Here is a 23,074-nt window from a genome sequence, read left to right on the forward strand (position 1 = left end):
AAACATGATTCTGTAGCATTTCACTTACTCACTGTCATCCAGAGTTTGGAGAATATTTCTCCGACCTCTTTGTGTTTCCACCATTTTCTCCTCTGATTAAGAAACTCTTAAGCCTCTGAAAAGTCCTCCTCCCTGCTCCCGACAGTTAGGAGGTCTTTTAAGATCAAAGAAGTTTCGTGAATAACTTTTATCTTTACAAAGACCTGACTTAACTTCAAGGGGAAATTCTAGGAGCAACTCTTTGTACGAGGAAGCTTTGTGAATATGGCCCCTGATGTCCTGAGCTGTTGGACGCCTCAAAGGCATCACGGAGATGAAATGAAATGAATTGCAGAGCACCTGATGCTCCAACATTAATAATTCATGCTGTCAATTTATCATAACTCATCACCTTCATGCCTTCAGTGTTTGTTCCCTTCACTCTGTCACTGTGTAAACATGACGGTGTGTTTTATCTTTGATATTCTTTCACGGTGTATTTGTCGTGGAGGATCATGGACGTTTTCTTCTTCTTTAGCTGCACTGAATGCACTGAAGGCTGTTCTCTACAGGAGCAACGATGATGATGATGAGGATGAGAGTGTGAATGACTTTAGTTTTTTGGTGCTAATTTCCTGTGCAGATAATAACTTTTCTTCCTCCGTCCTCAGACTGGTCGTGATGGGAAACAGCAGCACAACGTCTCCTCCATCATCTGTCAATGACTCCAACATCAGCTCCAACCACTCCATCAGCGGGAGCCACTCCTTCAGCCACTTCTGGTCTATGCTCTTGTCCTCTATGGACAGTTACACTGAGATGATGACCCAGTGTCACCTGGAAACTGATAAACTGGGCTGGTTAGTGGTGAAGATCTTCATACTGGTGACGGCCCTCCCAGCTAACGCAGGTTTGATGTGGCTGCTGCTGAAGAGGAGGAGAGCCATGACAGCGTCGGAGGTGCTGGGACTCAACGTGTCCCTCATGGACGTCCTGTACTCTCTCTGCCTGCCTCTAGACATTTACTCCACCCTACATGAGACCTCTGAGATGACCAGCTCCGTCAGAGAGGCCCTGTTTGCGCTCAACCTGTTCGGCTGCCCGCTGCTGTTGACCTTCATGTGTTTGGAGCGCTACGTGGCGGCAGCTCGGCCTGTCCTCTACATCAGGCTGGGGAGGTGGGAGTACCGGGCCGTGCTGTGTGCCTGTGCCTGGCTACTCACCCTGGCCGTGGCCCTGTTGGGGTACTTCGTCCAGATGTTCACCATGGCTCTGTCCATGTCCGTCACCATCTCGCTGCTCTTCCTGCTCATGCTGCTGTGTCTGCTGGGGATTGTGTGGGTGTTGTGTCAGAGCGGCCCAGGCGAAGCTTCAGGGTCCAGCGTGCCGCTGAAGAGACGTGCTCTGAAGAACATCGTGGCGGTGATGGTGCCGTCAGTCGTGGCGTACTCTCCTCTGGTGGCTCTGGTCCCGTACGTGTCTGTGATCGTCTCTCAGCCCACAGAGAGTGTCAGCCCCACACAGTGTTCCGTCCTGCAGGTCCTGCTGCTCTTCCCAAACTTCGGCCTGTTCATCGGCCCCATGTTCTACCTGTCCCGCTTCAGACGGGCGAGCTGCTGGGCCAAAGTGCAACAGAGCCCCAACTCCAAAACACAAACCGAGTAGATCATCTCTTTATATAGACCCTTTAGCTGTTAGTAAACTGTATGATGTTTTTTGGTGGGCGGGGCTTAGCTGGAGGCCAAACATTTCTCCACAGGCATTAGTAGAGCTAGCTAGCAAGTTCTGTTGGCTTGTTTTAGACAATGTAGGAGGATGATGTGAGTGGTGCATTTGGAAATATTCATTCTGAGTGTCGGAGCGCACTCAACAAGATGACATTTTAAGACTCCTATGTAGCCACAGCCCTAACAAACTGACATCATGATGGTGTCAGGCCTAAAAGGGTCTGTAGGATAGAAATGTGTTTGAACATGTAGGTCTGCAGCTAATGATGATCTCATTATTTATTCAATAGGTGTGATTGTATTTAAATCTGTGCAGAATAAACCTGAGTGGAAATTAAACTGTAAATGTTGTGTCATCTTCTTCTGTGGTGCTTTAATTAAAGAAACCTGAGAGTAGTTTTAACATTAGAATCAGGAGAAGACGAAGAGTCCATCTCCACCAGCTCAGCTCACAAAACCACAAATAAACGTCAGCTGCTGATGCTGTGAACTTCCTGTCATATTGTTCCTCTGTGTAAAATACAGATTTATTTACAAGTTTTCTACATGAAGGAAACATGTTAAGTCAGATCAAATATTTCTGTGACCTCCACACGTCCGTCCTCGCCGACCGTCTCCTGCAGCCGAGGTCGACTCAGCGCCATCCACAGACTCTGCTTCAGCTCCAGGACCTGCGACACGTACTCCTGCAAAATGAGACCACATTAAACTTTTATCACGTCTCATATCAAACTGCTGCAGGAAACATCACACACATTGTTATAAGAGGAAGAATCTGAAAGGTGGGTGTTTGATCCAGAGCAGGTGTTTGTGGAGCAGAGAAAAATCAAATAAATAAATGAATGAATGAATAAATAAATAAACAAACAAATAAAGAAAGAACTATAATATCAAAATATACTATTAAAAAGAGATGTTGACGTGTTGCAGATGATGTTGCACATGTTGCAGATGTTGACATGTTGCAGATGTTGACACAGTGCAAATGTTGACATGTTGCAGATGCTGATGTGTTGCAGGAGCGACAAGTTGCAGATGTTGATGTGTTGTGGGTGTTGATATGTCATAAATGTTGACATGTTGCAGATGTTGATGTGTTGCAGGTGTCGACATGTCGAGACATGTCGCAGATGTTGATATGTCATAAGTGTTGACATGTTGCAGGTGTCGACATGTCAAGACATGTTGCAGATGTTGATATGTCATAAGTGTCGACATGTTGCAGGTGTTGACATGTTGTAGGTGTTGACGTGTTGCAGGTGTTGACATGTTGCAAATATTGACAGGTTGCAGGTGTTGACATGTTGCAGGTGTTGACATGTTGCAGGTGTTGATATGTCATAAGTGTCGACATGTTGCAGGTGTTGATGTGTTGCACATGTTGACATGTTGCAGATGTTGATGTGTTGCAGGTGTTGACATGTTGCAGATGTTGATGTGTTGCAGGTGTTGACATGTTGCACCTGCTGACATGTTGCAGGTGTTGACGTGTTGCAAATATTGACAGGTTGCAGGTGTTGACATGTTGCAGGTGTTGACGTGTTGCAGGTGTTGACATGTTGCAAATATTGACAGGTTGCAGGTGTTGACATGTTGCAGGTGTTGATGTGTTGCACATGTTGACATGTTGCTGATGTTGATGTGTTGCACATGTTGACATGTTGCAGATGTTGATGTGTTGCAGGTGTTGACATGTTGCACCTGCTGACATGTTGCAGGTGTTGACGTGTTGCAAATATTGACAGGTTGCAGGTGTTGACGTGTTGCAGGTGTTGACATGTTGCAAATATTGACAGGTTGCAGGTGTTGACATGTTGCAGGTGTTGATGTGTTGCACATGTTGACATGTTGCAGATGTTGATGTGTTGCAGGTGTTGACATGTTGCACCTGCTGACATGTTGCAGGTGTTGACGTGTTGCAAATATTGACAGGTTGCAGGTGTTGACATGTTGCAGGTGTTGACGTGTTGCAGGTGTTGACATGTTGCAGGTGTTGATGTGTTGCAGGTGTTGACATGTTGCAGGTGTTGATGTGTTGCAGGTGTTGACATGTTGCAGGTGTTGACATGTTGCAGGTGTTGATGTGTTGCAGGTGTTGATATGTCATAAGTATTGACATGTTGCAGATGTTGATGTGTTGCAGGTGTTGACATGTTGCAGGTGTTGACATGTTGCAGGTGTTGATATGTCATAAGTATTGACATGTTGCAGATGTTGATGTGTTGCAGGTGTTGACGTGTTGCACATGTTGACAAGCTGCAAATGTTGACATGTTGCAGGTGTTGATGTGTTGCAGGTGTTGACATGTTGCAGGTGTTGACGTGTTGCAGGTGTTGACATGTTGCAGGTGTTGACGTGTTGCAAATATTGACAGATTGCAGGTGTTGACATGTTGCAGGTGTTGACGTGTTGCAGGTGTTGACATGTTGCAGGTGTTGACGTGTTGCAGGTGTTGACGTGTTGCAGGTGTTGACATGTTGCAGGTGTTGACGTGTTGCAGGTGTTGACATGTTGCAGGTGTTGACGTGTTGCAAATATTGACAGATTGCAGGTGTTGACGTGTTGCAGGTGTTGACATGTTGCAGGTGTTGACGTGTTGCAGGTGTTGACATGTTGCAGGTGTTGACGTGTTGCAAATATTGACAGATTGCAGGTGTTGACGTGTTGCAGGTGTTGACGTGTTGCAGGTGTTAACGTGTTGCAAATATTGACAGATTGCAGGTGTTGACGTGTTGCAGGTGTTGACATATTACAGGTGTTGACGTGTTGCAAATATTGACAGGTTGCAGGTGTTGACGTGTTGCAAATATTGACAGGTTGCAGGTGTTGACGTGTTGCAGGTGTTGACATGTTGCAGGTTTTGACATGTTGCAAATATTGACAGGTTGCAGGTGCTGACGTGTTGCAGGTGTTGACATGTTGCAGGTGTTGACATGTCACAGATGTTGAGGTTAATAAAATGTCTCACAGCAGGACTGGCAGAGGACAGGTTAGCGAGGACAGACGGCTGCAGCACTGAGTAATAGATCTGTCTGTAACGCTCCACACTCAGACCATGGATCCGGACGGACTCCTGATCAGCTGATGTCTCATCATCATCATCTTCATCATCCATCAGCTGTTTCCTCTTCCTCTTCTTCTCTTGTTTATCCTGCTGCTCAGCTTTAAAGCTGCCATTCCCACATGCTGACATCACTTCCTGTTCAGAGGGAGACACAAAGGACAACAACGAGTCAAGACAAATAACCTGCTGCTCGTTTTACTCAACTACTCGATGATGGGAAGGTTACTTTTAAAATGTAAGAGGTTACAGATTACTAGTTAGCCTAAGATATATATCTATTTTAACTACTTATTCAAAGTAATGTAACTTATCACATTTGATTACTTTTCTAACAAATCATTAGAAGTGAGAAGAAGTCATTTCTGCACAAAGCAGAGACTCAGAGCAACAGAATGAATGTCAAATCCTACATGTAAACCTTTTACTGAAAATAATAAATTCAGATAACCCCCTTTGTAACCGCCATTTTGATCAGTAACTGTAATTTGTGATGTGTCTCACCTGTGGACCAGAGGACTCTGGTTGTGACTGGAGATCAGGTTGGACCTCACTGACCGTCTCCTCACACTCACAATCTGACATCTGTCTCTGTGTGGAAATGTTTCACTTTAACATACTTTTGATAAGTTTGTAATCAGCTGTTACACTGATATTTTTCTCTCCTTTTATTATAACTGTTTGATACACTCTACTATCACATACTCATACAGCCTGACAGCGATCAGCAGCTTCACTCTACACTTCCATGTGTTTTAGTTTGTTGTGATCTCACTTCATTACAACTGACACTTATTTAGACCTTCATTATCAAAAGACAAAATATGTTTTTAGTGAAGTTAAACATGTTTCTTACCTTCTCCATCTTTGGATGCTGCTCTCTGCAAATGTAGCTGCTGGTTTGAAACTGATTTCAATTTGAAAAAAGACAAATAAAAACATTCTGTATATTCAGTCCTGGAAACTTTCAGAACTCTGAGGTAAAAACACAACTTAAAAAATAACATTTCAACATGATTCATTACATTAAACTGATAAGATGGAGCACTCTGACCGTATCCAGGATGTAAATGGGGATCAAGAATAACGTGCTTTCTCTGTGCTCATGTAAACACCAACACCACACAATACACTGATTGACTTAATTTGTTTACATGACAATTCAACTAAAAGACAGTATTCAGTTTCATTATCAGCATCATATCTGTAATGTTTTATTGAAAGAAGCTCAATTTATAGTTTATGATTCAAGTTTTTATTGGTTTGAAAGGCTCGGTACATGGCATACATATATTAATTTCCTTTTTTAAAATATGGAGGTGGACTACATAAAGAAGAATTTACAAATAAGTCCAGAAGGAAAGAGAAGAAAACAAACTAACAAACAAAAACAAAACTGCTTTCCCATATACAGGGCAGGAAAGTTCCTATTTCAGTTTTATATTTCCAACAGCTATTGTTTCATTCTGTAGTCGTAACAGTGTATGATAATATCTATGTAGTACTTTATGTTGTGTGAGCTTCCCCCTCGCTCTTACAATATGTGAGATACATATACATAATGTGCATGAAAAATAGATCTGAAAGAAAGGAAAAGAAAAAATGCACATATAAATACACACAGATACTTGTACAACTATATGTGATGATTATATGTGTGTAAAGTAATGATCATAACATTTATAATACTGACAATAAACCTAACCTATAAGGAAATATTCCATACAAATAAAGTAAATAAATAAATACACACACACACACACATGCAATGATTTTAATGTTGCTGTTTTTTTTGATCAGTAGGAAAAAAATGAATTAACAATAACTGACAAAGCACATAATGCATGTGCATTTATATAAAGAGAGAAGGCAACTGACATAAACCTGTAGCAACACAGCATCAAATCATGTTTTATAATTTTAGGTGGGGTTTTTTTGTAACATAAAATGAACTAATCTCATGTTTGGTGACGTGTATTTTAATCTGAACTGAATCTGTTTATTTCGTCAGCGTGCACAAAGATGACATCACAACATTTTAACCCTTTTAAACCTGGATCAACATCTGTTTTCTTGTGCTGGTTCAGATGACTTCTAAAGCATTTAAACTGTCAAAACATTTAAAGAAATATAATTTATTTGATTTCTATAGAAAACATAGGGAAAAAGAGGATATTTAGGAAAGTGCTATTAAAAAATTATCAAAAACTCTATATTCTACATATATATTTAAAATGATGTTACAGAAAATAGATATAGATATTATTTAATTTAATCTTTAGCAATGTTCTTCATAATTTTGTAATTATGGTGCAGACTTCATAATAAAAGCCTCTCTGTAGTGCAGACTTCATAATAAAAGCCTCTCTGTATTGTATACTTCATAATAAAAGCCTCTCTGTGGTGCAGACTTCAGAATAAGAGCGTCTCTGAGGACATGAGAGGACAGAATAATTGAGTCCCTTGTTGTGACGGAGGAGCTGTGGACAGTGCTGTGTTTCATTAAATCAATGGTCCATTGTCAGCAGGAGTTGATTACTCTCAGTACACAGCGGTGAAATATGAGGCTCCACTAATGTGTGTATTCTCCCTGCAGCCGCGCTCGATGAAGACCACCACAGAAGAAGAAAAACAGGTGAATTAGCCGTTGAGTCGGATCAATAAGTGCCACCACAGAGGAGAACACTATCTGTTATCTCAGCCCTGTGGACACGTCTTCATCCAGGACTTAATGAACTCAGCTGCGTCTCCTCACAGACCAGCAGCTTCTACTGCACATCACTGGTTTCCACTTCCACCAGTATCTCACTGCACCACCAGGGGGAGACAGAGGACAGAGGACAGACTGAGACTGGCTCTGTCCCATACTGACACACAAAACACACTTTCTAAAAGTATGTGGACAATATTTTTATGTTGACATCTATCTATCTATCTATCTATCTACACTAACCATCCACTTTATTAGGTACACCTGTTCAACTGCTTGTTAACACATGGTTTGACTGGAGCTCTTTGAATCACCTCCTCTTCTGCTCCGACCAGCTGCTTCTATATATGATACTAATATTCACACAACCAGACAAACTTGGATGAAGCTTTGTTATTGTCATGCTAAAAGAGGAAACACAAACTGTTGACATAAAGTTGGAAATAGACAGTTGTCTAGAATATCACGGTGTGCTGCAGGAAGAGGTCCACACCCTGAAAAACAGACCCAGGACTGAGAGTACACAAAAGAACACACACAGTGGGTGTCCACATACTTTTGTCCATAGAGCAAAGTGGTTCGTGAGCAGAGTGGTAACTTGACTCCTCAGTGTTTACAGTTCCTGAGCAGCTGTCTGCAGGTCTGAACAGGTAAGGTGCACCCATCTGTACCTGAGCAGGACTTCATGATGTGTTCATGGGACTCTCACAGTAACTGTTCCTGAAGGCCACACTTATGCTGCATGTGGGTCACTCATCATCTCACACACAACTTTTAAAACTTGCTTTTACCTTACCTGCATAACTAACTTTTATTTAATCTCGCTGTCCAATTTTTAAAGCTCCTGTGTCTTGCATCAGTCTTTATTTTCATCTTTCATGAATCACAATGTCTTACTGCTTTTGGTATAAAATGTACTTTAAGAAATAAGTTTTCCTTTTCTTTATCTTGCATTTCCAGTTTACTGATCCTGTATCTGTCTAGACAAACAGTGAACCATTTATCTGCCAATCACTTCTGTGTAGTATCTCTGCTGGTTGCCTAGCAACCTCATGGCCATGACAAAGTAGTAACTGAGTCCAGATGCTGTCCAGCAAGAAACATTTACCGAGCCAGCTGTCTTCTTCTGTTTCCAGTCTTGATGCTATGCTGTTTAGTTATTTCCCCTTTTCCAGTCTTTAGGTTAAGCTAAGCTTGCTGCCCCCCCCCCCATTTCCCGCCTTTATGCTAGGCTAAGATTGCTGTTTCCTTGTTTCTAGTCTTTATGCTAAGATATCTGCTTCCCCCGATCCCAGTCTTTATGCTAAGCTAAGATAGTTGTTACTCCCTTCCCAGTCTTTATGCTAAGAAAAGCTAGCTGTTTCCATAGTTTCAAGTCTTTATGCTAAGCTATTTGTTTACCCCTGTTTCCGGACTTTATGCTATGCTAAGCTAAGAAAGTGGCTCCCTGTTTCCTGTGTTTATGCTGAGTTAAGATAACTTTTTCATCCTTTATGCTAAATTAAGCTATCTGTTTCCCCATTTTCAGTCTTTTTGCGAGGCTAAAACAGCTGATTTCCCTTTTTTATGACTTTCAGTCTTCATGCCAAGTTAAGCTAGCCGTCTCCCTCTATTTCCTGTTTATATGCTAAACTAAGATAGCTGTTACCCCTTTTCCAGTCTTTATGCTGAGTTAAGATAGCTCTTACCCCCTTTCCAGTCTCTATGCTAAGCTAAGCTAAGCTATGTTTCCCTGTTTCTAGTCTTTGTGCTAAGCTAAGATAGTTGTTACTCCCTTGCCAGTCTTCATGCAAAGAAAAGCTAGCTATTTTCACAGTTTCCAATCTTTATGCTAAGGTATTTGTTTCCCCCTGATTCCAGACTTTATGCTAAGCCAAGCTAGCTATATCCCCAGTCTCCATTCTTGATGCTAAGCTATCCATTTCCCCGTTTTCAGTCTCTAGGGTAAGCTAGATAGCTGGCTCCCTGATTCCAGTGTTTATGCTGAGTTAAGATAACTTCTTCATCGTTTATGCTAAATTAACTGTTTCCCGATTTTCAGTCTTTTTGCTAGGCCAAGACAGCTGTTTCCTCATTTCAATTCTTTATGCCAAGCTAAGCTAACTGTCTCCCCATTTCCAATCTTAATGCTAAACTTAAATAGCTCATACCTCTTTCCAGTCTTTATGCTATCTGTTTCTGTTTCCCATCTTTATGCTAAGTTACGCAAGCTGTTTCCCCCCGTTTCCAGTCTTTACGCTAGCTAAGCTGATCTGTTTCCGCCTGTTTTCTGTCTTTTTGCTAAACTATAGTAGTTGTTAACCCCCAGTTTTCAGTCTTTAAGCTAAACTAGTTGTTTCCCCTAGTTTCCAGTATTTATGCTAAGCTAGGTGTTTCAGCCCAGTTTTTAGTCCTTTTTTCTAAGCTAATTAAGTTGTTTTCCCTTATCCAGTCTTTATGCTAAGCTAAGCTAGCTGTTTCCCCTTTTCCAGTCTTTAAGCTAAACTAAACTAGTTGTTTCCCCTAGTTTCCAGTATTTATGCTAAGCTAGGTGTTTCAGCCCAGTTTTCAGACCTTTTTCCTAAGCTAATTAAGTTGTTTTCCCTTATTCGGTCTTTATGCTAAGCTAAGCTAGCTGTTTCCCCTTTTCCAGTCTTTGTGCTAAACTAAAATAGCTATTACCCCTTTTCCACTCTTTATGCTAAGCTTAGCTAGCTGTTTCCCTCTGTTTATGGTCTTTATGCTTTATGCTTAATGCTTATTTACTGAGGATAACCCAGTTTATAATGACATCACCCCCCTGTGGCGCCACCATCAGGACAGTCTGTGTAATGAGCTTTAGAGGCTCACAGAGACTTCACCTGTCAGTCAGACTGATGTTCCTCTTCAACACCTGTTCATCTGACTGAAGCCACAAATCAAACTGACACATATTTTAACACACAGGAGGTGAGCTGCAGGTTACAGCTGCTGAGTAACAAACAGATATGATACATGTGATGTATCTGAAGCTGTGGCAGTGTGAACATATCAGATAACACAACAACAACAACAAGCTGCTACAACATGTTTGAAATCAATACAACAGCAAACATGCTGCTAACACCCAGCACAGACAGCTGCACACAAGGTCACCTACTGTACCAGGCTACTATATATAGTGGAGGGTACATGTGGGCACACTTACTTTAGAAGAACTTTTCATACTTTAAATACATTTTGTAAGCACAGTTTTGAAAGTGGGACATTTCCTTGTAATAAAGTATTATCTAGACCTGAGTAGTTTCTGAAACACTGCTGGTGTTACAAAGTGTGCACGTCAATGAATGAAACATGAGAGTTTTTATCATACTGCCCGTGATGTGTCGGTGTTCCTCTCCGGTGCACTGATCTGACACCTGCCCGCCCGCCTGCTCTCATCCCCGGCTCTCTGAAGCTCTGAGCGGCGCCGTTGCCTGGCAGAGGCGGCGGTGCCGGCGGAGTCCCCGGGGACCCCCCTCAACACCACCCCCCTCCACTCTCCCCCGGTAAACAGAGAAGACACACACACACACACACACACACACACACACACACACGCCGCTGCTGCTGGTTCATGCGTAGTCAAGTCACCACAATAAGAGCTGCTGTTTCCGGTAAGATGAAAATAAAAGTCTTCTTCTGATACGAAGTATTTTAGATGTAGTTAAAACTAACGACGAAACAACATTGTTCTATTATTACCAGCAGGCTTTTATGATAACTATAAAAATATATTGTCTAAATAATGTGAATATTGTATACATATGTTTTTTAATGTCACCACTCTAATTTATTTAATGTATTTTTTTTTATTACATTTAAAGAGTTATTTTTATCTTTTCTTATCTCTCTGTCTCTATTTACTGATTATGTACTTTTTTTTTTTTTTAAAAAAAAGGGTTCTACTTATTGTTTATATGTTAACCGTCGTTGTTTTGAATGTATTTCATCTGTTGCCTCACATTTATTATGAATATAAATTATATTTGTACCACATATATTTAAATTCACATTATGATTGATTTTATTTATTTTGCATAAAAACACATTTATATGCAAGAATATATTTAGAAATAGGCTGTAGCCTATCTACTATTCTATAAACATTTCAGGACTGCAGTGAAATATAATCTGACAATTACAATAATAATACTAATTTTTTATTTAAAGAGCACTTTTCATAGTACTCATAGACACTTTACGTTAGTTAGAAAGTTAGAAATTATAATAAAAAACACTAACATATACACATTATTCACATTCATAATGCAAAAATAAAATTGAAATAAAATACCTAAAACCTACAAAAAAAGCAATAATGTTAAAATATAAGATGTCTCGGAAATATTATAATGTTCTCACAATAAGTCAATACAATAATATATATATATATTTCGGAAAAGACAAAAATGTTAATGTTAATACTATTATTATTATCATTATTATTATTATTATCATTACTATTAAAATCACATTTTAATACGGAGGTACTCACATTAAAAACAAATATTTTATTCAAATTTTATCACATTTCTGAATGGCTAACGGACTAGTGGACATGCTAGTGGACGTTTATTGTGAAGGTCAAACAGCTGAACTTCCGGTTTCTTCCTCCTTCTCTCCCGTGAACTTGACGCGCCATCTTGTCCGCTCCCCTCGCCCGTCCACCGGGAACACACTTCAGCTCTCCGTCCGCCGCAAGTTTGGGCGTTTTCCCTCCCGCTGCTCTGCTCTCATCACACCCACCGGACATTTCACCGGAAAAACTACAGACTACCGGTTTTCACGCGACCTTTTTGTCGCCGTTATTTTTCTTCTTCTTCTTCTTGGAGACACGGGGGTTGAACAGAACCGGAGAAGACGACTTTCCAACGGACCGGTAAACTCCGCCGACAGCGTCCATGCTGGTCCCCACACAGGTGAGTGGAACCGGGGGAATGATCCGGTTTAACGGGCGGGTTTCTGTGTTTGATTTGTTTATGTTCACTTTATCTCAGCTAACGTGTCTCTGCTGCTTTCTGCCTCCTGCACCGTTTATTTTAACGTCTCTTTAGTTTTATATTTCAGTTTATTTATTCATATTTTTTATCTTTATATTATTTTACATACTTAGAGTCACATTTCTCGTTATATATTTCCATCCTGCTGTAATATTATGTTATCTAAAATAATATTTTTATTCTTTATTGTGATTTTATCTAAAAAAAATCATATTGACCTGTGTTTGTAATATAAATATATAAATATATGAACCTGTGCTCTAGTGACTGACACATGTTGGTATTTAATGTTTGATGACAAGCTGAACTTGATCTCATGACAGTGTAAAAACTCACAGGTGATATATGTTTTAATTCTGTTGAGTTTTTCCAGAATATTTCTTATTAATTAAAGTATATTGTCTGTGTTCTTGGTGGGTTGCAGTCTGTGATTTTCATCCATTCATCAGATGTGGAGCTTTGATAAAACTATTATTAAAAAAAACTATAAAGTTAAGAGGACTTGGGGGAAAACAGGTTAGATCCAGGAAACAATCTGTTAAAGAGGAATAGAAAACTGCTGAAGAGGAATTTGACATGAAATCTGAGAGCAACAGTTTGAGTCTGTTCGCTGTGTTTTATCAGACTCTGTCTTGCAGTCTAAACTTAGCTCTGCCTACATGCAGCGGACGTGCCGGCTCCACCTGTCTGCTCTTAAACCAGTTGTTTGTGATGGTGGGCACCTACTCAGCTGGCTGTTTGAACACAGTGTGGATGTTGGTGTTGTGTGTTGAGAGGAAACACAGGTGGAGTTACTGATGGGAAATGGAAGAAAAGAAGGTTTTTAGCAGCAACACACACAGGTTTGTGCTGTAATGCCAAAGCGTCTTGGATTTTATTTTTGTCTCAAGGTTGTAGCTTCTGGCTTTATGCCTCCACACAGGTGATAGATGTGGCCGGAAGCATTATGTTCAGGGTTGGGTTGTCCGTCTTACTCTCATGACCACGATATCCTTGAGGGAGCCGTGAGGGAACTTCTTCAAATTAGTCTACTTGGACCTAACGATGAATTGGTTCGATTTCGGTGGTCAAAGGTCAAAGGTCAAGGTCACTGGTATCTCCTCCATGTCATTCTTGTGAACGCAATATCTCAACAGAGGGAATTTCGTCAACATTTGAGTCAATGATGAACTAATTTTGTGAATGCAATATCTCAAGAGGGCAGAATTTGCTCAAAGTTGGCACAAATGCATGCACGGTGGCACAATGGTGCAGTGGTTAGCATTGACGCCTCACAACTAGATGGTTTCTGGTTCACACCTGGGGTGGGGGAGCCCCTCTGTGCAGAGCTGGCATGTTCTCCCTGTGTCAGCGTGGATTTTCTCCAGGTACTTCGGCTTCCTTCCACAGTCCAAAGACATGCAGGTTAATTGGCAACTCTAAATTGGCCATAGGTGTTTAAAGCTGTGCTCATTGTAACTCATTTATATACTGTTATGTAGGTTAATCTACAGCAGTGCATTAAGAAGTCAACCTTTCATGGTGTCAGAAAAACAACCCTGTTTTCAGCTGTGTGACGATGCTTTTTGCAACTGATCCGAGACGGGTTTTAAACAGTTTATTTAGGGCGAGAGAATAGGAGAATTTTCTCATCACAGAAAGGAACACTTCATCCGTCAGTTTATCACAAACATTCAACATCAAGGCATCTGGAGATACATGGTTTGCACCAATGATCTGAGTGATGGATGTTTAGGGGCCATAAGATGTGAGAACTGTGTGGAGGCATTAAAGGAGAGAGATAATGATGTGACAACAGGCGAAATGTAGTAAGAGAGGAGCTTCATCCATTCATTCTGTATTCAAAGCAAATATCTCTGTTTCCTACTGGAGGATCAGACAGATATCATACCCCACCTGTCACACACTGAGGAGGAGGAGGAGGAGGAGGAGGAGGATCCATCTGCTGGTTGGTCTCCTCTGTCAGAGAGGAGGTGAACGAGCTGCTCTGTGATCGTACTGAATTATTTCTCTCCTCGCTGCTAAAAATAACCAACTGTCCTGAACACCTCGCAGCGCGCGCGCACACACACACACACACACACACACACACACAGATTGTAATTCTATATTTGTGAGGCCCCCCAGTGACATAATACATCTCTGATTCTAACCTTCATCATTAAACCAAGTCTTTAAATCCACCTCTCTGACCTCACTTTAGAAAAACCTCCTCACTCCACCTGTTTAAACTCCTGTGGTCCTCACAAAGAGGAGTCATTTCCTGACACATAACCCCCTCACACAAACCAGATATAACATGTTAATCAGCTTTAGAGGAGCTGGGAGGTGGATGTTACCTGTAGACAGAGCTAGGCTAGCTGTTTCCATCTGTTTCCAGTCTTTATGCTAAGCTAAGCTAACTAGCTGTAGCCTTATATTAAGTGTATAGACATGAGAGCGGACTCAATCTGAACGTGTGACTCTCAGAGAGGACGAGGAAGATTTAACTAAATGTTGAACTGTTCCTTTAAATGCTTAATAAAGACAGCAACTGTTTCATGTGTGAAAAGGGCTAAAGATAGACACACACACACAAACACACACCCCATGTGAATACTTTTAGAAGTAAACATACACAAGAGAAGAGTCACAACCACAGAAGGTCACTAACACACATTGCTGCACACACTCACACACTCACACACTGAGGATGGACATGTTAAACCTATTGATCACTAAACGATTACTAAATAAACACTGTTTTGTTGTCAGTAAATTTATGTAAAGAAAACATTGACAGTGTTTTTGCGTTTTGTCCCGAGTTCAAACCTCTGCCTTTCTGACACGTAGAAGAAGAGTACACTTGCAAGATAAATGTGACACTTTCTAATGTCACAATGGAGGGACAACTACGCAGGTTGATTTTAGCGCTGCTCATCGTGGACTATATTGCTGTCATTGTTCATTTTAGTCAAACCATACAGTTTGAAAACGAGGCACGGCTCCAACTAGAAAACAATGTTTTGATGCATTGGATGTGCTGAATGTGCATATTAAGGCAGTACAGGAGGAGGTGCACATTAATAATCCTCCAGGACTGTAACATGCTCATGTTTAACCCAAACAATGTGTCATGTGACTGCAGTTGCTTCACATCCAGGTCGGAACACGTTCTCACCACAAACCAACTGCACCAGAGTTCATTTGTAACCAGACTGAGACCACCTCTTCAAGAAGGTCTCTGTCCGATTGTTTTGGTGCACACCTGAGTGTGATTGCTGTGTTCACACCTGCCCAAACGAACCGCACTGAGGGGGCAAATGAACTTGAGTTCAATTGAACCGAACCAAACAGGGCAGGTGTGAAAGCATCCTAAGAGATAGGTCTGTAACAATACATTGATTTGCATCACTGATCCAATATCATTGATGCCAAACATGAAAATATTAATACATGTTGTCACCTTTAAGATACGCCTTTACTTTGAAATCCCATGACGTGTCTGTGTCACCATTTACATCCAAGCACACCTGCTTCATAAACATTTAGACAGTGCTACCCAGTTAGCACCGGGCAGGTGATGGTAAACAGACAAGAATAAGACAATGAGGATATTTATTGATATCAGCTCATATTGATCAGGCCTCTGAATTAATTACAATCGAAATTTTATAGTTTGTAATATTATCAAATATTGTTTTGTTGTCCAGAGAATCAATATAATGTTGTTTCCTAACAATACACCTGCACTAAGTGTATTTACAGGGACATAAATAAGCTGTTTATGATCAGGTTTTTGAAGTTTATGTGTTTGTGCATGCAAACACCATGTCCTGTTTTCAGGGAGCAGAATCCTATCTGTAGTACTCAGACAGAAACGGGGATACTGTTGCACGTATACATCTTACCCTGGATATTGAGCCCTGCCAGCTACCTGTGCAGGTGTGATTTCAGCCAGGTGACGTTAACACAAACGATGGCTGTAGTCACAGTGTCTCACATATCTGAGGAGATGAAGGGATTTGTCTTTAATGAAAGAGGCTGTTTATCTTCATCCACTACTCCCCTGTCCGTGGACACAGTGACAGGCTGACTCTGGTGTGGAGGACAGTGTCATAATATTTCAGGAATAGCTCAGTGTGTGTGTGTGTGTGTGTGTGTGTGTGTGTGTGTGTGTGTGTGTGGTGTCAAGAGAGAGAGAGAGAGAGAGAGAGAGAGAGAGAGACTGTGTGTGTGCCCAGATAAGAAAGCTGTTAGTGATGGTAGCGGGGAAGAAATTAACAGTAAAGTTGCCAAGTGATGGTAAAGGTAAAGTGTAGCTTTTAGCCTGTTGTTGTTTACATTACAGAAGCCTGCATGAACAGACTTTACAGAATTTAACCAGGATACTCGTGTCCATATAAACACATTCGATGCCAATAAATAGTAAAATAAGTTACATGAGCAGTGATATTTTAAACCATCACCATGTCACATCCAGTAAACTGAAAATTTCTACTCATGAAGTCTTAAACATCATGTGATGAGCATGTTAAATACGAGCTGGCTTGAAGGCACCATGAAGTGTCCCTGTATTCAGAGGTGATTATAGATGTGTCCGCTGTGTGATGGCTGTGGTGACACGATGACAAACTGTAGTGATGTCAACAGCAGCCTCATCGATGTGAGTGTGGTCAGACCTCCATCACGTCATACAGGTGAATCCTACCTGTTACAGAGTCACTCAGTCATCATGGTGGTTCACACAGAGCAGGGTCACCTAAACCAGGGCTGGGTGTCATTTAAACAATTATAATACAAGTGTTCACCCACAAAATGACCATATCAGTTAGTCAGTCAGTGATTTCATTAAGGAAGATTTGTTTTTCTTGCATGTCTCCACAGAAAACAGCCAACATATGGATTGGTTGATTGTAGGGCTGCCACGATTACTCGACTAATCCATGACTAGTCAACTATTAAAATAATCGGTGACTATTTTAGTAGCCGACTAATCGATTTGCGTCATTTTTCATAGAAAAGTTCTATAAAAGTACTCCAAAATACTCATACTGCAGCTTCTTACATTCAGATATTGGCAGCTTTACACACTCTCCTGTGACAGTGAACTAAAACCCTTTGGCGTGAGTACGAAACAAGACATTAGATGACGTAATTTTGGGGTTTGGGAGAGACAGACTGACATTTTTCAACATTTTAACACATTTTTCGATGAAATGATTAGTCGACTAATCGAAGAAATAATCGACAGATTAGTCGACAATGAAAATAATCAATAGTGGCAGCCCTAATTGTTTGACAGGGAACCATTAATAATGACAGCATAACTATACTGAAACGTCTTTTTACATCCTTTCACACAACCGTATCATTACCCTCTCATGCCAGAGTTGTCGAGCAGCCAGATATGCTCTCTACTGTTGCTCCAGGACTAAACATGTCATTTGTCCTCATAACAGGGAGGATCTGAGGGAACAAACCATTGTATCATTTATTATATATACACTGATCTGGCAAAGCATTAAAACCACTGGATGGTGAAGTCAGTAACATTGATCATCTTGTTACAATACAATGTTCTGAAGGGAAACGATTGGTTCTGTCATTCCTGTGGATGCCACCTGACACGCTCCACCTACCCAAACACCATTACAGACCAACTACCCCCCTCCCAATATATCAATCAATCATTGATCAATCATTTATCATCCCTGTTATATGGCGGCTGATCTCGTACTTTGCTCTGAGGTTGAGGACCTCATTGTTTTCCCAATTTGGGGTCATTTCCAGCCACTGTTCTTCTTTGAAATAGCCTCTAGATGCTGCCAGTTACCTTTTAAATCTCCCACGGTGGGTCACACACATAACACATCATCAAAACGTCACACCTGCTCATGATCTGGTCCTGCAGGCTGTCCCATTTATACAGAGGTCAGGAACAACTCTGTCCCCCTTATTCTGCCATCATACCATTTATACAGAAGGGCGAGGTGGCATAACAGCGTGGTATCGCTGCCTTAAACAGGCAGTGTAAAAGGAGCTTTGGTCTTTGAGTGGATCTGAGTGAACTTCCTGTGAGCTCTCAGTAACATGATGTATCACAGTCACATAAACACATTACTGCTTTGACTGTGGCTGCTCTGTATCCATGGAGCATCAGTCTTTATTATCTATCGCAGTGTCTCAGAGCTGACATCTAACAGATCCAGGTCTTGTGTTAACACCAGGTTATAGCATCATGGTTCAGTGCTGACCTGCACCTGAGGTGATGGTTTAATTTTTCCTAATTTAAAAAAATGAGTATTTACACTGTGAATGATATTGTAATACAGCACTGATGCATTAAATTGTAATGATTAATTTAAAACCTCATTATGTTCATTTTTAGCTGACGTACCGACTCCACATTGAGATGGATGTTTGTGATTCTCAGCTGTGCTTCACGTTTGTGTGCTGCAATTTCCTTTGATTCGCAGAGAGGTGGTAAACATACATTTTTCTCTTTAGAGGAATATGAAGTGTATGATTTAACACAGCGTCCTCGTGAGCTGCAGTAGCTGCTCTCTTCCTCCCTCTGAACTGTTCTTCACTGAATCACTATCAGGATTCAATTACCATAAGCACCTTTAATGTGAACATGCAGAGGAAACACTATCCCTCCACCCACACTAATGAGAAAAACCACACTCCTCCATCCTCCGCCCGCCACCTCAAATAATCTACAAAGGCCAGTTATTTATGGGGTGGGACACATTAATAATACATTAAAGAAGGAGCTGTCTGTCTGTCTGTCAGTGACCTTTCTATCTGTCTCTCTGCCTTGTGTTGGACTGAAGTGAACGCTCCTGTTACAGATGGATGTTTGTAATGACTTCCTCCATCTCCACTGAAACAAGACTCCAGGGACCAACATGCATCTTTTAGTGTTATGCTAATGGAGACGAGCTTCCACACACAGCAGCCCCCCTCAGACAGAACTGAGACTGCTCCTCAACACTGATCCTTTGTCTTGCTTCTGTTTGGGGAATGATCATGCTCAAGGTTTAGAACTACAGTTCCCATATTTGGGGATGTAAACAGGAAGTGTTTTGTCTCTCTTTGCTGTAGTGAACTGCATGATATCCAGAACAAACGGTCCTAACAAAATGATCACAATGATAATCACAAGAAATCATCGTACAACAATTATTTATGATTTGAAATAATATATAAAAAAGACAAAAAGTAAGATAAAGTAAGGGCTTAAAAATAAAAGAAACAGAAGTGTGTGTTTCTGATTCAAGAGGATTTATTAGTCTGTTTTTAAGGGGGCTGTGAAAGGAAATATGATGTCACCATGGAGTCAGTGAGTTAGCTGTGAGCACTGTTTTTATGCCTCCACACCATAGACTGTAAAACTAATGGATGCAGCCACAGTGACGTCACCCATAGGTTTATGGACTCCTGTTGGCTGTCTCCATCTTGGTATTTTGGAGCCAGAAGTGATCATATCTTGGCGAGAGGTTGGAGCTGTAGAGGAGTGAGGGGTGGATCTGACTGAGAAGCTCAAAGCAACCGCGACCTTAATTATGCGTAACATCGTAATTAAATGTAAATAAGTGAGTTATAGGAAAATTCATACCTTTTTAAGTTGTTATTGAGGAGGAATTTAGCTATAAAGACCCAAACTATTTTTTGGACCAGGCTGTAAACATGTTTACTTCTGCTGTAAAGTTTGGCATTTTAACATGGGCGTCTGTGGGGATTGACTCACTCTTGAAGCCAGCCTCTAGTGGCCATCAGTGGAACTTATGGGGATAGTGCACCCAAAAATGAAAATTCAGCCATTATCTGCTCACCCATATGCCGAGGGAGGCTCAGGTGAAGTTTTAGAGTCCTCACAAAAAACACATAATTGAAACCACAGAATATCTCCATACTGCTCATCCGTAGTGATCCATGTGTCCTGAAGTTCCGACATAAAAAGTTGTTTGAAAAAACGTCATTAGAACTCTGTTTTGGGGCTAAAAAGCCCCTTCTCCGCGAGGGATGTGAGGACTCTAAAACTTCACCTGAGCCTCTCCTTGCCACTTGCTCCATGCTGACAACAGCAGTGGCCAGGGACATTATGTTCTTGGTTGTACATCCATCCATCATGTTTTTTTTTAAAAATTATGTGATAACGTTATACAAATATAATTGGTTCCAACGGGCAGGTCAAAAAATGACAAGGCAGCGTTCAGAGTAAGGTTTTTTTTTTTAAAGATATTTTTTTGGGGCATTTTTAGCCTTTATTTGACAGGACAGACAAGTGTGAAGGGGTAGAGAGAGAGAGAGAGAGGGAGTTACATGCAGCAAAGGGCCACAGGCTGGAGTTGAACCCAGTCCGCTGCGGCAACAACCTTGTACATGGGGCGCCTGCTCCACCACTAAGCCACCGACGCCCCCAGAGAAAGTTATTAATACTTAGGCCCACAGACATATGCATGCAGTCATCCATCTTAAGTGAGATGTATACTTCTGCGTCAAATCAATGTAAGCCCTGCATAGACACGTATCCACCGCTGATTTTTCTTTTCAAAACGAAAATGTCAATTTGTTTCATAACAAGTAGTTTGCTTTAACGTGTTGATTTTGAGGAACGGGCTGACTGAAGCTCTTGATACAGACTTGCACTGATGTATGCATTTCATTAAATGTGCATATAAATCCTTATGTCTCAACTTTGCATTTGATAATCTGCTCATTTTAGTTAGGCCTATATCCATATCTTTAATATTCCTTACTGTATACATCTATGTTTTCATTTGTTGCAGTTGCATTATAATCATACGAATTGTGATTAGCTGCAAATAGGTTTTGTTTTATAGGCCATTGGACATAATGAGTACTTACTGATACCCCCCTCCGTCAATTAGCGTTTCAGAGACTTAACTTCAGAGCGACACAGACGCCACAGCACAAGTAAACATGCTCACAGCTTGTAGGCCCCTTGCATAGGCTCCAGGTAGAGACGATACACAGCTATAAATCCACCCTTACACTCATTATTTTCCATTAAGGAGTAAAGTAGGCTGAGAGGATCCAGGACGCTCTGGGCGGAGAAGACAAAAAGAAGCTGTGCAGTGAAAACAGCCCGAGTCATTTTTCTACCTGTGAATGTGTTGTGATGATTCAGCACTGAAGGGCACAAAGTGAAGGTGCTGCAGCGAAGCTCCTTCTAATATAACGTGCAGGAAATACAAAACTCCTCCAGCTGCTCTGTCTCTACACTCGCTGATACGTCTCCAGTAACATCCTCCGACTGCAGCTGCAGAACACAGAGGGCTGCGAGGACCCGATCAGTTTCGTTATTGATTAATCTGCAGACTGTTTTCTTTATTAATTGATTAATCGTTTGTTAAATGTCTGAAAATAGTAAAAAAAAAAAAAATACTCATCATTATCTCTCAGAGCAGAACACAACTTATTCAGAATATAACCTCAATGATTAGTCTATGAATTGATTAGTCGATCAATGGAAAATGAACAGACTTTTCTTAGTTTATTGATTGAAATTGTTAAATTTGTGCTTAAAACAAACGATTAGTCAGTGATTAAAACAGTAGCTGATTAACCTTCAGTTGATGGACTGTATTAGTGAATAATAATCAGAGTGATGGGACGTCAAATCCTCATAGAGTCAGACATGTTTCCTGTTGACCTTTGACACCTGAGAGTCTCAGCTGGGCCGAGGACTCTTTGATCAGATGGAGCGTCCACAGCTCAGGGACCCGCGGTGGAGGATTAACATGACAGATGGAGAACTCACTCAGAGATCAATATCTATCTGTGTCGTCTGCAGACAAACAGCAGCATCCATCACACACTCCGTCCACCAGCACCGCTCCATGAGCTGCCTCCCTCCGCTCATCAACGCTCTGAAACAGGAAACGATTGGTGATATTGAACGGTTGGAGACGTGTTGAGCTGTATCAATATTGTGACTCTTTATAAGAGACTGAGTCAGGCGGGAGAAGTGTCAAGATTCTGATCCAAGAGTTTAACAAGAGAGACTAAAAGTTAAACACTTCACGTCTACGTCTGGAGCCCCAGAAATGTCAGAAAGGATTGTAGCTGATCTGGTTACCGCAAGGCAGCAGGCTGAAGGTGTGATGAAGAGGAGGCACTGAGGAAGGCTGAAAAGCTGCTCCAAATAGGGTCATTACAGAGCTCCTACAGTCAGACACTCATTCATCACAATATGTCTCTTTGTACATCACACAATGTACACAGTGTACACAATATACACTTGTCCACTGGGTTCTGACTGAGTAGGAGGCTGAGGTTAAACACACTGCTGCTACACACTACACACAACAACAACTACCACTGCTAACACTACTAACTCATCCCTACTACACACTCTCATCCCTACTACACACCAGGGGCGGACTGGGACTAAAAAACAGCCCTGGACTTTGACTCGGCCCAGCCCACAACAACCGGTGTGCATACAATATGCGCTTCCTTCTTCTTCAATTTGATTGGCGGCTGGCCGGCTCATAGATATCTATGGGCCGGCTGACATCCAATTTAAAGGCTGCCACCTAGCGGACTGGACGTGGAACAGTAGAATATCAGGGAGAAAAAGGGA

The 23,074-nt window shown here is 41.3% G+C and overlaps 1 protein-coding gene across 1 annotated transcript in view; it reads left to right on the forward strand.

Moving 5' to 3' along the window:
- Nucleotides 1-12,138: 12,138 nt before the first annotated feature.
- The window catches only part of LOC125887125 (carbohydrate sulfotransferase 8-like), a 68,893-nt gene continuing 57,957 nt past the window's right edge, over nt 12,139-23,074 (forward strand). The window contains exon 1 of the mRNA XM_049573678.1: nt 12,139-12,396. The gene's annotated coding sequence lies outside the window, so the exon portion shown is untranslated. The remainder of the gene's footprint in view (nt 12,397-23,074) is intronic.

The sequence above is a fragment of the Epinephelus fuscoguttatus genome, linkage group LG4 (assembly GCF_011397635.1).
Source record: "Epinephelus fuscoguttatus linkage group LG4, E.fuscoguttatus.final_Chr_v1".
Lineage (NCBI taxonomy): Eukaryota > Metazoa > Chordata > Actinopteri > Perciformes > Serranidae > Epinephelus > Epinephelus fuscoguttatus.